Raw genomic sequence first — 17,192 nt, forward strand, 5'->3', positions numbered from 1 at the left:
GTGTCCAGAGCATTCCCTCTTATTCTCATCATACAGGTGAGGGTAGGCTTAGCGAGATTAATAAAAGTGAGTGCAGTCTAGATGGTGCTACTCAAAACGTGTCTGTAGGCTAATGCCACTCTATGAACTGTTTGTTACAGCTTGGTGATTACATGTGGAGCTTGTGCCAGAATGTTCATCAATATACTGCTTTCTTCACTGAGAAATTTTGGCCAGGAAAAAAAAAAAATCAGCTGAACTAACCAGCGTGCTTTGGGAGGTAGTTGTTTTACCTTCTTGTGCAAATTCCGTATGTCGTTGTGGACCAGTAACAGTTTGTAGGCGAGCACGTTCAATAATACTGATATAGGGTCCTTCAGAATTTCAACCCTCCACAAAGTCCTTCCTTTGAGAAGGGAAAAACCTTACTCTACTTAGTCCTTCTCTCACTACATTATTACTATATTACCATATGTAAACGCTTTATTGAAATCTGACTGATATAAACTGCACATATTTAAAGTGGGCAGTCTGATCAGTTTTGACATCTGCACACCCATGAAAGCGTCACCTCAAGGTGGTGAAAAACCAGTCACTCCTGAAAGTGTCATCCTACTCCTTCGTAATCCTTACTCCTGCGCCCTTTCCCCCCAGACAACCACTGATCTGCTTCCTGCTGTTGTAGATTAGTTCCCATTTTCCAGAGTTTAATATAAATGGAATCATACAGTATGTTCTTTTTTTGTGTGATCTGGCTTCTTTCAGTATTATTTTAAGTTCATCCATGATACTGCATATATCAGTGGTTCATTCCTTTTTATTGTTGAGAAGTATTCTGTTGTAGAATTCCACCATCATTTGTTTATCTGTTCACCTGTTAATGGATGTTTTGGTTGTTAACGGTTTTTGGCTGTGACAATACACAGAATGCTATGAACATTCTTGTATGTGTCTTTGTATGGACATATGCTTTCTTTTGGAAGTAAATACTTAGGAGTGAAATGGCTGGATCATGTGGTAGGTGTATGTTTTTCTTTTCAAGAAACTGCCAAACTGTATTCCAAAGTGATTTTTACCATTTTACATTCCATACCACAGTCTATGAGAGTTCCACCTCCACCTCCTTGCTAACACTTGGTATGGTCAGTCTTTCTAATTTCAGCTGTTCTTAGGTGTGTTGTGGTATATCATTGTTGTTTTAATAATATTCATTTCCCTAATGATGTTGAGTATCTTTTCATGTGCTTATTTGCTGTCTGTATATCTTCTTTGGTGAAGTGTCCAGATCAGTTTCCCATTTTTAAATTGGATTGTTTTCTTACTTCCGAGTTTTGGGAATTCTTTATATGGCCTGGATACAAGTCTTTATCACATATATGCCTTGAAAGTATTTAAATATTCTCTCCTAATCTGTGGCTTATCTTTTTTTTTTCTTTTTCTTTTTTTTGTAAATAGTCTATTTTTTTAGAACAGTTTTGGATATACAGAAAAATCAAGCAGATTGTACAAAGAGATCTCATATACCCCACATCCAGTTTCCACTGTTATTAACATATTAGTATGGAACATTTGTTATAATTGATGAACTAATATCAATATATTATTATTAACTAAATTCCATAGTTTATTTAGATTTCCTAAGTTTTTACCTAATGTCCTTTTTCTCTTCCAGGGTTCCATTTCATATTTGTCATGTCTCCTTAGGCTTCTCTTGCTGTGATAATTTCCCATACTTGTTTTTGATGACCTTGATAGTGTGAGGAATATGGGTGAGATATTTTGTAGGATGCCCCTCTATTGGAATTTAATATTTTTCTCCTATGTACACTGGGCTTGTGGGTTTTGGGCAGGAAGATCACAGAGGTAAAGTGCCATTTACATCACATCATTTCAAGGGTACAGACTCTTAACAGTATTTATGACTTGACATTGACCTTGATCACCCGGCGGAGGTAGTGTTTGTCAAGTTTTTTCACTGTAAAGTTATTCTTTATTTCTCCTTCTTCCATACTGTCCTCTTTGGAAGGAAGCCACTATGTGCAACCCAAACTTAAGGAATTAGGCTCCCCCTCCTTGAGGTCCAAATATTTACATAAATCCTTTGGAATTCTTCCACATAGATTTGTCTCTTATATTTATTAATTAATTTAATCATTTATATAGTATGGACTCATGGATATTTATTTTATACTTTTTTTTTTTTTTTTTTTTTTTTAGGATTTTCTTATTTATTTATTTATTTATTTATTTTTGGCTGTGTTGGGTCTTCGGTTCGTGCGAGGGCTTTCTCCAGTTGCGGCAAGCGGGGGCCACTCTTCATCGCGGTGCGGGGACCGCTCTTCATCGCGGTGCACGGGCCTTTCTCTATCGCGGCCCCTCCCGTCGCGGGGCACAGGCTCCAGACGCGCAGGCTCAGCAATTGTGGCTCACGGGCCCAGCTGCTCCGTGGCATGTGGGATCCTCCCAGACCAGGGCTCGAACCCGTGTCCCCCGCATTAGCAGGCAGACCCTCAACCACTGCGCCACCAGGGAAGCCCTATTTTATACTTTGGGTTATAATCCAGTATTACTTATTTTATTACTTAAATTGTTTCAGCTTTGGCCATTTGGAGCTCTTCACTTGGCTCCTTTGTCCTTTTGACATACCCCTGTCAGTGGAGGTGGATATTATTTATTTATTTTATATTATCTCCTTAACTTTCTGGCAATACAAGATGCTCCACACTCATCTTGTCAATTTCCTTCCCAGTCCTAGAATCAACCATTTCTCCAAGAAGCCCTGGTTCAGTTTACTGAAGAATGGTATTAGAAACCAAGCTGGGTATGCTCATTGTTGTTTTTTTGGGCCCTCTCAGCTGACCGAACAAAGAAATCCATGCATGTAAACTAACCTGTGTATATACACATATCTATAAATACTTTAAATAATCATCTGTGTATTAAGCTGCACGTGAGTTCCTCCTGATGTCTCCAACTCTGCTTCATTACACAGGGATCATCATTCTAGCCTGCTACCTACCCTCCCTTATCTGTGAATTCACATTCCAGCAGTGAGAAAGCTGAATCCCACCATTCACCATTCATTCCAGAATATATATAGCAGTCCAGATTGTTAATCTGTACCCCTGTGTGGGAGGGGGAAATTTTCTTTTTTTTCCAGGAAGGATTTATTCCTTTTGCCTTCAGTCTCACAGACTCCACTCATTTCCAAGTTACTTGGGTCAGTACCTCTTCTCCCCACTCCCTTCATGAGGTGGTTTTATACATTTGTAATACAGTGAGATTTTTTGCCGTAATCTGTCTTCCTTTCTGGGATCCCCCAACTTCTTAAATTTGCATACATTAAGGTGTATTCTTTGTGTTGAACAGTTCTGAGTTTTGACAAATGCCTAATGTCATGTTGTTGGGGGAGGTCATCGAGAGGATGTGACCAGCTGTTGACCCGTGAGCTGGACCCTGGCAATAGGAGGCTCCTTGCCCCCTCCCCCATCCTTGGAATGTGCATTCCACTTGTTTTTTCCACTCCCACAGTTGCCCCAAGGATCCTGCCCGGAGGTGATAATGTGGTGTTGAGACTCTCTGGACTGTATATGTGACTGAATCCACTTAAGGCTTCTATGTAAACTTTTAAGGCTTGGGTGGGTTGGTGCAAAGATCTACTTGTCTTGGCGCCGCCCAAGGCAAGTCTTGGAAGTTGCCTTGCTTGTTAAAACCACTACCTACTAATCTGGAGTGGTTCACCTCTCGCAGGGCAAGAGATCCTTGCCCTGCATGGATGGGGGCTGGTTTCAGATTACACTTGGGAAGCTCCCGGGGTTGTGAACTAACACATGTACTGACTCCACAGAATAGTTCAACACCCTAAAAATCCCCTATGCTTTACTTAATCATCCCTCTCCATCTTCCCCTGAACCCCAGACAACTAGTGATTTTTCTTAATGTCATTATAGTTTTGCCTTTTCCGGAATGTCGTGTAATTGGATCATATAGTGTGTAGTCTTTTCAGACTAGCTTCTTTCACTTATCAGTATGCTTTTCTTCCAGGTCTTTTTGCCTTAATAACTCATTTCTGTTTTCTCTCTGAGTAGCATTTCATTGTATAGGTGTACCACCGTTTATATTCACCTGTTGAAGGAAGTTGGTTCTTTTCATTTTGGGGGCAATTATGAATAAAGCTGTTGTAACCATGCACAGGCAGGTTTTTATGTGGACATAAGTTTTGAAACTAACTGAATAATACCTAGGAATGTGATTGTTGGATCGTTTTGCACAACTGTGTGTTTTTTTTTAAATAAATTTGTTTATTTTATTTATTTATTTTTGGCTGTGTTGGGTGTTCGTTGCTTCGTGTGGACTTTCTCTGGTTGTGGAGAGCGGGGGCTACTCTGTTGTGGTGCGCGGGCTTCTCACTGCGGAGGCTTCTCTTGCTGCAGAGCACGGGCTCTAGGTGCATGGGCTTCAGTAGTTTTGGCACGCAGGCTCAGTAGTTGTGGCTCACAGGCTAGAGCACAGGCTCAGTAGTTGTGGCGCATGGGCTTAGCTGCTCCGTGGCATGTGGGATCTTCCAGGACCAGGGCTCGAATCTGTGTCCCCTGCATTGGCAGGTGGATTCTCAACCACTGCGCCACCAGGGAAGCCCTAGTTTTGCACAACTATGTTTAATGTTGTAAGAAACTGTCAAACTTTTTCAAAGTGGCTGTACCACTTTGCATTTCTTTCTTTTTTTTAAAATTGTGGCAAAAAGCATAACATGAAATCTACTCTCTTAAATGTTTGTCTGCAGTACAGTATTGTTAACAATGTATATACATTGTTGTACAGCATTGAAACTCTGTCCATGAACAGCAACTCCCTATTTCCCCCTCCTCCAGTCCCTGGCAATCCCCATTCTGCTTTGTGCTTCAAGAATTGGACTACTTTCGATACTTCATAAGTGGAATCACGCAGCCTTTGTCCTTCTATAGCTACCATATTCCATATGCTTACCATAATGTCCTCAGGATTTCCTTTTTTTTAAAGGCTGAATAATATTCCATAACATGTATATACCACATTTTTTAAAAATCCATTAATCTGTCAATGGACATTTAAGTTGTTTTCACCTCTTGGTTATTGTGACTAATGCTTCAGTGAGCACAGGAGTGCAAATATCTCTTCGAGAGCCTGTTTCCAATTATTTATGATAAATACCTTGAAGTGGGATTGCTGAATCACATGGTAGTTCTATTTTTAATTTTTTGAGAAATCTCCATACTGTTTTCCATAGCCATGACATCATTTTACATTCCCACCAAAAGTGCACAAGGGTTCCAATTTCTCGTATTCTTGGGTGGTACTAGTGACAGTACCGATACACACACACCTACCTTATGTTAGCTTCTTCTTATTTACAATCCCTATAGCAAATCCTAAAAATGCTATGTATATATTTGTTACTTTCTAATTTAAATAAAACTGGATGGCCATTTCTTTCTCCCGTTGTATAACATAGTCTTCTGGAAAGAGTAGCCAAGTGTAGGGTGTCTAAATCCCTGGTAGCTCTGCAGGCCAAGGCTCTGATGATAAAGTGCAGATTCCCAGTTATATTGCTGGATGAATGTTAAAACCCATCTCTAGGCTGGAATTTAGACTCTTATTGAAAAGCTATTCTACTAATCACCAATGAACGGATAAATGAGCTTCACACCTTTTGTCTGTTCATTATTTTATTGTCAACATATTATTTGTGAAGGGAGAGAATGAGTTCAGAGTTTGGAAGTCTTCAAATTAGGAAAGACTGACAAATAGGCCAACTCTACTATTCATATTTACAGTGGAAATTTTTAAAAGAAATATGACATAATGCACCTCACAAATGGATGCTATTAAAGTCCGTTTTAGGCATCATTTTTGAATACAAGGAAACTTCATTTCTTCTTTTTTTTTCCCCTAATATATAAACACTCCATATGTTCACATGTTTGTAAGGCATGTTATCTTAAAGAATATTAAAAAAAAAAAAAAATCAAAGTGGTACAGAAATAAGCTCCTGGAAGAGTGCTGGCATTTTTCTCCCAATTGTTGGATAATACTGCAAAGAATTTTCTTCCAAATAAAGGGATTTTGTTTTGTATTAAATTTTATAATAAAAGCTCCCAAATGAAAGATTCAGAATTCTAAACATTTTTAAGGATTATAAAAAGATATGCCTGAAATCTTGCATGTTTTTAAACATAGTACAAAGTAAGCTTTTTATATGTAGGCATTTTTAATAAAAAAAGTTTTATTTGTGTTTTAGGAATAAACAGGCTAACATAAATTGTACGTATTTACAGCAATAAACTACATTTCAGAAGCTGCACAACGGCTTTTGTAAGCATAGCTGATGGTTTGTGACACCAGCCTTGAAACGTGTTTTCTTTCTTTCATTTGCTGCAACATTTAAAATCTTGTAGTACCAAAGCAAAGAAAACAGCAACTTATTTCATAGCGAAGCCACTCTATTAACGAAATATTGAGTAAACTACAGTCCCGTGAGTGCTAGGGTATGAGACTGTGAGTCCTGAAATCGATAGCACAAGCATTTCTTGTGTCCATACCTGATTGCATGTAAGTTGATTTTGCATTTTACAAGAATACATGATTACTCAATGAATGATGAGTAGAAAAAAGGCCATGAAGGGTAAAAGGGTCAGTAATCAGAAGACACTGAACAGCTTCTTAGTCACTGATTCACTGCTAAACGGGAAATCTATTTCTTCTTTCAGGTGTATAAATCACAGTCTCCAGGCTTCATGGATTTTGTCCACAGATCATTTTTGAGATAGCAAAGGCCTAACGTCAAATACTTTAAGCATGTAAAAAGGAATTAATGAAACGGTTAGGATATTTAATCAAATTCCTAACAGAAAGGGTACAAGTCAAGCATACTGTATGAAATTTTGATTTCAAATGTAAAAAGCAACTACAGAAAAGCACAAGTTTCATTAGAGAGAACAGCAGTTTCAATCAGAAAATACAGTATATACTGATACAAAATAGAAAGTTGGATTACAAAAGTAAGGAGTCTACCTTTTCTTTCTTGGCATTGGTTAAACCTGTCTCATTTCATTAAAATTTCTGTAGGTTTCTGGAAATACTCATTCTTGCCCTTGAGCTTTTTAGTGGTCTGGTAGGTATACAAAAGTATTATCTGCTTATGTAAGAAAGCAAATGCTTATGTCAAAAGAGCAAAAGAACATTAATATATTGTAATTTATGTACCTTTGTAATTAAAGGAGTTCTGCCTGCTGAAAAAGAGGGGTAAAGGGGTATTTTATTTACAAGAGCTGTGTAATACCATTCAGGATATGAATTAGCTAATTCACGTTTAGTAGGAGGGTAATAGACAATTCAGCAAAATGATTAGTGGAGATTAAAAAACACAAGGAACAAAACACTTAACATCTTCTGACATATTTGGTGAATTTAGCATAACGGATTTTGAGAGGCAACGGAAGGTATGAATTTCTTTCTGTATACATGTAGCACCTGCTTTTGAAAGATCCAGTTATGTAGTACAGGGTGCTGTGAATTAAAATAGCAGGAGACTGGTTTGGAAAGTTCAGCTAATTTTTGGATTCAATCAAGTTTTAGGTGAGGTGGTAGCCAAAGAGGTGTTCCATTGCTGGCAGGATAGTAATATTCCCAATCTTTAGCCTAATGAGTCCTGCTTTCCCAAACCTCCTGAATCACCGTACAAAGATCTTTGCCTCAAGTTGAGTCTCCTTGGGTAAAGACAGAGGAGTGAAATAATTATTCAGAGATGATGGACAGCCAAGATAATTTTTCAAGCAAGCCACCCTAACCCAGATGAGTTTCTCTCAAAGACAGTTTTATTTGTATTTGTGCAGTATTAAAGTTTCCTCTTTACACTTCCATTAACCTTTTAAATGACACGACAACATTATTTCACATTAGCCATTAGGTTCCCATCACAATGGCACAAAATGCTGCCTAGTGTTCAAAAATAAAAGGCTTGTTTAAAGATGTCAAAAAAAAAGTTTGGTCCTTGTAAACATTTATACCATTTGGAATTTCCAAAACCCTCATGCAACCTTGACTTTGTAATAATGCCACATGGTAGTTTTTAACAGGAGGGTTATTGGCCCTCTCTAAAATAAGGAGTTGAGCAACACAGTCAATGAATATATGCATATCTAATCAGGAGTATTCCATACTTAGAAGAGTCGTGGGTGTTCTGAATATGAAATATCACTTGTGTATATGGTTCTGTTTTCCACAACACTGCAGTTAGAATAATCAAGGGGCTTCCCCCCAGATGTCTCAGTGGCATTGTTGCAAAATAGAAAATAGTTCAAGCTTTATCCAGTGAGTATTTCAAAAAGATGTAGGAAGCAGATTAACATGAAATTGATTTGCTTAAAAAAAAGAAAAAGCAGATACACTGCAATTCAATGTATTTGGGGAAAGATCAAGTAGAAAAATACGTTATCTAGTAAAACTGGGGTGGCTGGTTGCCACCCTGAGGTAAGGCTTGCAAATGATATCTTTTATGCAAATAAGTAAATAATAGACATGACAGGAGAACAGGGAAGTTAGCAACTGAAAGGAGAGGGGCAGAAAAGGTATTTCTCTGTACATCTGTTTTATGCAGTCTTGAGGGACAGTGGTGAATGTCAAGAACTGCCCATCCCCCTTAGATAGTTCTAAACCTTCTATTTACTTCTGGGCAGAAATGAAATTTGGTGCGCCATTGTCTCCAGGAGGATTCTCTTAGAATTCACATTGGAGTGTTCCAATCATGCAGTGTAGTCCCAGCTTCAAGAGTAAACGCCCAGTGGAATCTAGATCCAAAGGCTTTTAACAAGGCAAACTTGGGTAAACGAGGGAAAAATGAAACTTTAAATAAAACAGTTCCTTCTTCCATAGAGGAAAAGCAGTAGTAATTAGCATGGAAAGTCCAAGTCTGCTAGACTGGCAGACTCTAGAATGGTGGTGTTAGGATTCAGTTTGTGTAGTCATAAACAATGGAAAAAATCTCAGTGACCACTCGGCACAGACCCTAACCTGGGTTCAGTTGTAACTCTAGCTGCATTTAAAAAAATCCACTTAGAGGTTGCAGGCATAAGCTCTATGGGACTAAAATAACTTGGGGGAGGGTAGCGGCAACACCTGCCTCACAAGGTATTATCCATAATTCTGAAAGTAATGTCCATTATGGACATTCTCTATTGCTACATTTAGCAACGTAGGTTATTCAATCAGCATGTACAGACTCTCTACAATGGACAGAGTAATAGATGCTTTGGGCAATGCAAAAGAATTAGAAAATGGGGCATTTACCCTTAAAGACCTTATGCTTTATTTAGGGAGGCAGAGCATCTATTTGCAAAACTACTGGAAAATACACAAATGAAGTAACTATCTTTGGACAAAACGGCCACAAGAATTGAGGGTGAAGGGGAGAGAGAGAGTGAACAGAATGAGGGAAGTTTGCTCATGATGGCTTTTTGGCTGATGTTGGCCGGATTCATACTCCATCAGGGAGGAGTTAGGAGGAGGCTGAGCTGGAGATAAAATGTAAAAATTCAAGCACAGCAACGAGAACATTTTGGGATGATAGGTGGCCGCTGCAGTGGAAGGGTAGGGAAAGTGTGAGGATTAGCTTGCTTGAAGCTGAGTGAGGGGAACAATGAGAAATGAAGTGAGCACGAGGGATGGAGAAGACTGAGGTCAGTCATGAATAAAAGATTCACAGGGAGCCAAGATATTTTCTCCAAGGTGTTAATATTAGCTTGCTAATATTTCCCATATCCTCCAGGTATGGGAATCATGAGACCTCATAATTAGCGTGACTATATAACTCGTTATCTAAATGGACAATTTTGAGAGTGAAATTTTCTATTGATAATTACACACTGGCACTATCTCAGGCAAACTGGGGCACACTTCAGGCTATTTAGATCTTGTACAAGCTACTCCTTCTACACTTTCCCTCAAGAGAGTAATGAAAGACTTGTGTGTGGAGGATGGAGGAAGGATGGAGAAGGATTACAAAAAAGAGCAAGAGTGTTTACTGGGCACAGTATGGAGATATTGGGAGAGGAAATCACTCTCTTTTCTCCTACTCTCCACTCATCTTTGAACTACCCACAACCTGGATCATCAGGGTAAAAAGATTAAATCCAGGCAGTGTAGTAGAGTGGAAAAAGCTTTGCCTTTGGAGCTAAGAAAAACTGAGATTGAATACTAACTCCATCACTGACTAGTTATCAGATCTTGGGTAAATCATTTAACCTGTTTGAGCCTCTATTTCTAGATACTGGTATTGTCATCTTAACTTCACAGCATTGTAGTGAAGGTCAAACCAGGAAATAATGTGTGGGAAAGTGTTTTTTGATGCCTTAGACCAATGTGTGACAGTCATCGTTGGATATCTACCCAAAAGCCATTCTTCCCTCTTTTTGTTAACATATTCCCCACCCCACCTCCTTTTTTCCCAGACACTGGGCAGCTTGGGGTTAATGTTGTGAGCCAATCATGATAACTCCATTCCTCTTATCAGAGGCTGGTTCAGGAATGGATGTGTTATCCAACCCTGGCCAATGGGACAACAGAGAAGACTGTTGAGGGAGTTTTTTGGGAAAGATGTCCTTGCTCTTAAAAAGAAATCCAAGGCAGGGCTTTCCCTTATTTCTTCCACTTGATATGAGTGCATAAGTGTAGCCACTTTGCAACCATAATGGCTGCTGATAACATACAAAGTTAAGAACTGGTTAGGGGAGGGACCTGAGTCCTGAATGACATCATTGTGCTATTGAAATAATTAACCCAGTAACTACGCTACTTCTAAATTACTGTTATATGAGATAACATTTTGATTGTTAAAGTTACTTTTAGTTGTATCTTTTGTTACTTGCACTTAAGTAAATCCTAATTGATATACATATTAGTAAGTACTAATCTCAACTTGGTGAAAATTTGAAGACTTAGGAATGCTTCCTCTGTTTTGAAAAACATGAAATTAAATATGAAACCATCTCTAGGAAAAAAGTGTGGGAAACCAGAAAAAGAAAACTATTAGCTCACTACTTTAAGAGGAGTGATGAATACATCTGCACATAGGAAGGTTTTGTGGGGTATGTGAGGTCGAGGGGCAGAGTATTAGGATAACTCTACAAAAAAAGAGACCATCTCATTCATAGACTGGCCTATGGTGGAAGGGAGGAATTTCCAGGCACTCTCCTAACAGTTTTGAATGGTCAGGGGTTCTCAGGAGAATCATGAAAGTTTAGAGATGGAAGGTACGTTTTAAAAAAGGGAAAAAAAGTTATGAACATCTGTGTGCAGGAATCTCATTAGGGATCTTGTTCAGACACTAGGATGCATCTTTAAAAATGTGAATAGCTAGAAATGCTGATTGCAATTTAATAAGTAAACTTTCAGTTTCGCCATAGCTGTGCCTAAAACATTTGACAGATTTAATGATTTAAGTGGGGGATAGGAGGAGGTGGGAGAAGCGGGGGCAGAGAGAGTGGATAACAGACCTGGAATCTTTTCCAATAGATGGATGGCTGCCTCTTGCCTGAGAGCTCAATCATACCTGCTGTTCCCCTTACAGGACACAGGACAGTGGTGGCGTCTAGGATGGGAAGGAATATGCAAAGGCACTGCGATAGCATTTCTGCTCAGATGCTGCGTAGAAGTTGGCTTTTCCACTCAGGACGGGCATTCCATGGCCATTCCTGACTGAGTTAGAGAGAATGGTCTAAGGGATCAACATCTTTCAGATATCTGAAAATAGAGACCACGATGATTATGTTATCTGAGACTCTCCAGTGCTTTTAAAGGGAAATATTGTAGTGTAGACCATTACTAAAATCATAAAAAAATTTTTTTTGCCACTTGCCTGAAAATTTAACTCTATGTTCTCTCTATATTTTTAGAGGACTGTGAACAAGTTTTGAATTCAGTTCACTTTACCCCAGATGGCTTACTCCCAAAGACATGCAACAAGGAATATTACTACATTTGTGGGGCTGTGTTAACAGAGGCCATGGGACTCCTGTATCTTTCTGGTAATCTCCTACACAAATGAACCTCTCTAAAATTCCCTTTGAAATTTAGTACTGGAAGGGAACTTGGAGGTCATCTGGTGGAATGTCCGTAGTCACACAACTGGGCTGTGATAGTGACAGCATAAAGCCCAGGTCACAAAATCCTAATTCCAAGGTGTCTGCTGTTCACTATAATTTCCTTCTCCCCACCACGCAGCTCATTTATAGTTAACTTTTTAAGGTTAAGCTGCACATTGCTTGGTATATGTTTAGAGAACTTTCTGTTCTCTAAATATAGAAATGTTGTCTGGAGGAAAAAGATGTTCCACATATTTTATAGGGGCAATTTAGACAGTTTGCCTTATGACCTGTCCAATTACTAACTATATTTAATGTCTGCTAGAAGGTTAAGGAGGAGTAGGTAGGGTAATGCATAGAAGTGGAAATCTGTAATAGGAATCAGATACAGAAAGGATGAAGTAGGTCAAGTTCCTAGAGGACAGTCTGTAACTAATGGTGTGCTGTGTAAATGATTAGCCATTCTGGGAGGAATAATAATAGATTTTTAAATGGTATACAATTAAGACTGAAGAAGTGCACAAACGAGTTTGACGAAAAAGGATTGATACAGTGTGAATTCACCACATTACAACTATAATGTAAGGAGATGGTCTTATCATCAAACTTTAGTGTAGATAATGTAATTTTCTTAGGTTTGAGCTTATGACTTTTATTTCCATTTCATTTTGAATTAGACTGGGAGGGAGAAGGTTTAGGTAAACATGTGTATTCTGTATATAAGGGACAGAAAAGCAGAAAAGAAAAATAACCCAAGGCAGTTCAGAAGAGGCTCCTGTGATTATACAGTAGCTACCTCTAAAGTTCTGTTAAAGGCAATAGGAGTAGGAATTTAGGGAAATTATTAAAATTCACTGTTTTTGTGGATTCAATTGAAGATATGCAGTATAAGTCCAAAGAAGCTTAAGCTTTCTGCTATTCATGGGCAAGACAGCTTACGAGGTTTAGAAATGAGAAAGGAAAAGTAAATGAATTGATTTCATTGGGTTAAGGCATGAGTCAGGATGATGTTTGGTGCCAGGAAGGAATGAACACAAAAGAGGTAATCTATTTTACGTTGCCAAACTTGCAAAATGCCTAAACATATCGTATTTGAATAGTTTTCACCTATAAAAAATTATATTGGAAAATGTTCCCCCTTCCCTGTTTTTCTTCAAAAGGAAACCCAGGGAGAAGTAGGAGCCAGACAGCAATACTGATGGCTCTTATTTATCCTTTGGCTTCTAACTGGGGCTGTTTTAAGTTAGTGAATCTCTGACCCTGTGTACTTAAGGCAAATGCATAATGTTATTTGGCCTCTCTTTTATGAAATAATTTTTATTGATTTATTTTTCTGTGGTCTTCAGTAGAGAAAATGCAGGTATGAGAATGGTTTTCTTTGCCAACTGGTTCAGAAAGATACCTCCTTTTCCCACACCGAATTCTTACTGAAGCCTTGGTGATGAGTGCCGATTGCTCCAGGGTGGACAAAGTATCTAGGGGCCAATCAGGAATGGTTGCCAGTCCCTTGATGTACCAAGGACTTTTTGAAATAGGAAAAACGAAACAAAACAAACAACTGTTAGATCTCTTCAGTTCGAATAAGGAAGTTCTTACTTTGGAGAAATAAAAACAAACTCAAAACTATGCTTATCCTTCCAGGAACTTAGTATTTTCTGGTTTGCAGTTCTTCTATTGAAAAGGATTTCCTTTCAAATGTTTGTGAAATTGCAGCCTCTAACAGTGGAGTTTTCTGTCAGCTTAGTTGATTTCAGTTATCTGGAAAAAGCAGGATTTAAGCAAAAGCACAATGTGTTCTGGACCTAGAAATTGACTTGATCAGTTCCAACAGGGCTTTTTTCTTACTCAATTGATTGTGGACCCTAGTTGGCACATTTTGGAGCCAAAATGTCTTAGAGTGATGGCTCCCTGCACGCTCCTGGCACTTAAAATGCTGGCAATAAAAGCCTTGCCTTGCTAAGTTCTTACCTGCAAGAAAGACATTGATGACTCTCAAATGTTGCTAAGAAACCAATCTATTTCCCTATTTGCTTGGAATTTCTGAATTTCTGTGGATACCATCACCCTCTCTGGGACTGCCAGTCTGCATGGAAACACATCTTATGGCATAATATCCCACCGTTCTGAAGACTTTTTCAAGAATACCAGGACTTGGGAGAAATATATTTGAGAACATTTAATTGCCAGATTCTCTTTTAAGTTTAACTAGCACATACCAAACATATCCCAGGCCCCCAGTTGAAAAATACTTGTCTTAATACCCAGTCCATTTATACCAATACTTCTTTTTACCTTTCAGAAACGGTGACATGGTCACCTCTGGATCTTTCAGGCATGAATCAGCCAGTTGGTGTTATCAATGTCGTTGGCTATCTCCTCCTTTTCTCCTTCCCATCGTTTGCGCACTTGACTGTTTACCCTGATCAACCATCCATCCATTTCTATTCTTATTAGAAGTTCTGGGAAAACTTGTGGAAGGAAAGAAGGTACAAGCTAAAGCTATTGGTGCAAATGAAGCTTTGGATCCCCTGTGGATTTTGATCATGTCTTCTATTCTTGACCCCCTCAACAGCATGGATAATTTGGTATCTGAATATTGAGTAGCCACACGTGACTGATAAAAACATGTCAAACTTTTCATGGCACGGTTCCAGGAGCAGCTCGTTAAGATTCCTGTCTCTGCTGGTGTGCTGTTCCTGAGCCCCACGGGTGTGCAGACTTCTTGGTAGCTCCAGTCCCTTTCAGTGGGGTTGAGGCATGAGGCAGTTGATCACAGACACCTGGCAGAATTACACAACTGTACACACACAATGTCAGAGAAAGAGCAAGAGCTAAAAAAGATTCTGGTTTGGGCCCAAATCACTAGTCATTTCACTTCATGAATAAAAGCGAGTGCCTTGTAAGCTTACATTATTTACAATGCTCATATCTTTCAAACATCCACCCAGAAGCTGAGGACCACCACGCCACAGGGAACAGTTCCATGAACTATGTACAGAATTTACAAGGAAGTTTACATAATATTCTACATTCCATTAACAACTTGACCTCTGTGTTGACTGTTTGCTTTCAAGCAACGGCTATTTTTGTTTGTTTTTCTGTCCTCCTCATCCCAGTAACTGCTGATGAACCAACATGAACAAATGCTCGCACATTCCTTTACCCTCCCTCCTGGGATAAATATTTGATTATATTTGTTTAGGGGAAAAAAAACAACATGTAGCACATCACCCTTTGTAAAATACTATTCAAAACTGTCCATATAAGAAATCTTGGAGATCTTTTCCTTCTAACATTATAAATAGATCTTTTGTTTGTTTCGCTTGGCAAATTTTGATTGAGCTCTTTCTGAAATGAATATTTATAAAGCAGTCATTGATTTTAGAAAGATGGAATTTGGTCAACATTTCCGTGTATTGTACATAATGCTTTTTAAGGAAAGCCTATCCTTGGATCCATAAACCAAACTTTATTCTCTGCACCACATTTTCTCTTTGCATTGTCAAGATCCGTCATTGACTGTAACGGACAATAAAGATGGTATATGTGAAAACACTTTAGTCAGCAGAATTACCAACGAGTCTGCTGTTTCTATTTGGCAATGGAGAGGATGGGGGCAACAATCCTGGATAATTCAAGCCAAAAATATGTCTTTACCTGGGTCTTGGCCTCACAAAGCTGGTGAGTGTAATGCACATGTCACCCCTGATATTTTATGTCAAGAAACATGACTGGTTGGAATGAGTGTGAAGTCATCATTGTCAAATGAATGATGGGATTTCTGCTGGGTCTATACAGGTTAAGTCTAAGACTCAGTTTATTTCACAGTTTATGAACTATGAACATGGGGTCCCCTGGACATGACTGTGGCATAAGAGAGTGCGTCCGTGCAGTTTTCAGCCTCTGCTGCCACTTTGTTAATACAGGAGATTATGGCTATTTCCATGGCTAAAAGAAAACAACCCCCAAATGGTTAAACAGTAACCCCTCTAAAATGTAGCGATCTGAATCTTTCAGGAATGGGGACCAGTTTGAGGGCACTTAAGAATGTCTAGCAATTTTTATGTTTTATGTCATCAATTTGGGCAAGACAAGGTAGAGAGGCAGAGAAGGAAGGATTTTTTTCTGTGTACTGTTCAGCCTGGAAAGAGATTGGGGAGGATTTGGCTAGGAGGTGTCCGGAAGAAGGAAGTGAGGCCAGAGGTTATTAATTAGAAATATGGCAGCTTTTCCATTTTTCTGGCTGCCATTGCCTCTAAAACCGGAGCTATGTAACACAATTTGTATAATGCTAGCTGTGACTGTCTACATCCAGGAGGGCCTACAGTGACACCATTTCGTGCCTGATGGTAGATTCAGACTTACTAGTTTTACATTTTACAAAGGATAGAAGATAAGAATTCAAAATGTTCTTTTTCTCTCAGAGATGCTTTACATCTAAAACTACAAGCATCAAATTCTTTAGACTTTTAAGGCAAGATAATAGTAATAAAACTATAAATTACTCAATCTTCTCCAAGAAGAATGATCTAAACAGGTAAATAAAGAGAAATTGTTTTGTTATGGAACACAGATCAACAGATACTTTGTTTCTGATTTAGCATTTCATCCTTAAAAACTTTTAAAAGAGTTTTGACATCAGAATGATTAATTCTTGTTAGGTATCAGCCAAAAGCCTCACTTCCTGTATTCAAAATAAATGGCTACACAGTGGTTCCTGGGTAGTCACTGGGAATATTGACCTTACAATCATTGGTATGGCCATGTTCTACTCTATTTGGGCACTTCACGATGGAAAAGCATCTCACCCTGCCAAAGAACTAACTAAACAGAGTTTCGAAATGGATTGCTTCATCCCCAGAGGCTGGAGATTTCCTTGACCAGGAAACTGTGATTATACAACTGAAAACTTAAATGAAATTTGGTCCCAATGCCCGATTCATTTCTCATAAAACCACTGAGATAATTTTTCCAGTTAAAGCAGGGTTTTTATATTCTTACTAACATACATTAGCTATAGCATAACCATGTATTTATTTGGGGGTTCTCTTTTCCTCTTGCTTTCTAAAAGAACACCTCATAACTCTCCTTGGGTTT

The sequence above is a fragment of the Balaenoptera acutorostrata genome, chromosome 5, assembly GCF_949987535.1.
Source record: "Balaenoptera acutorostrata chromosome 5, mBalAcu1.1, whole genome shotgun sequence".
Lineage (NCBI taxonomy): Eukaryota > Metazoa > Chordata > Mammalia > Artiodactyla > Balaenopteridae > Balaenoptera > Balaenoptera acutorostrata.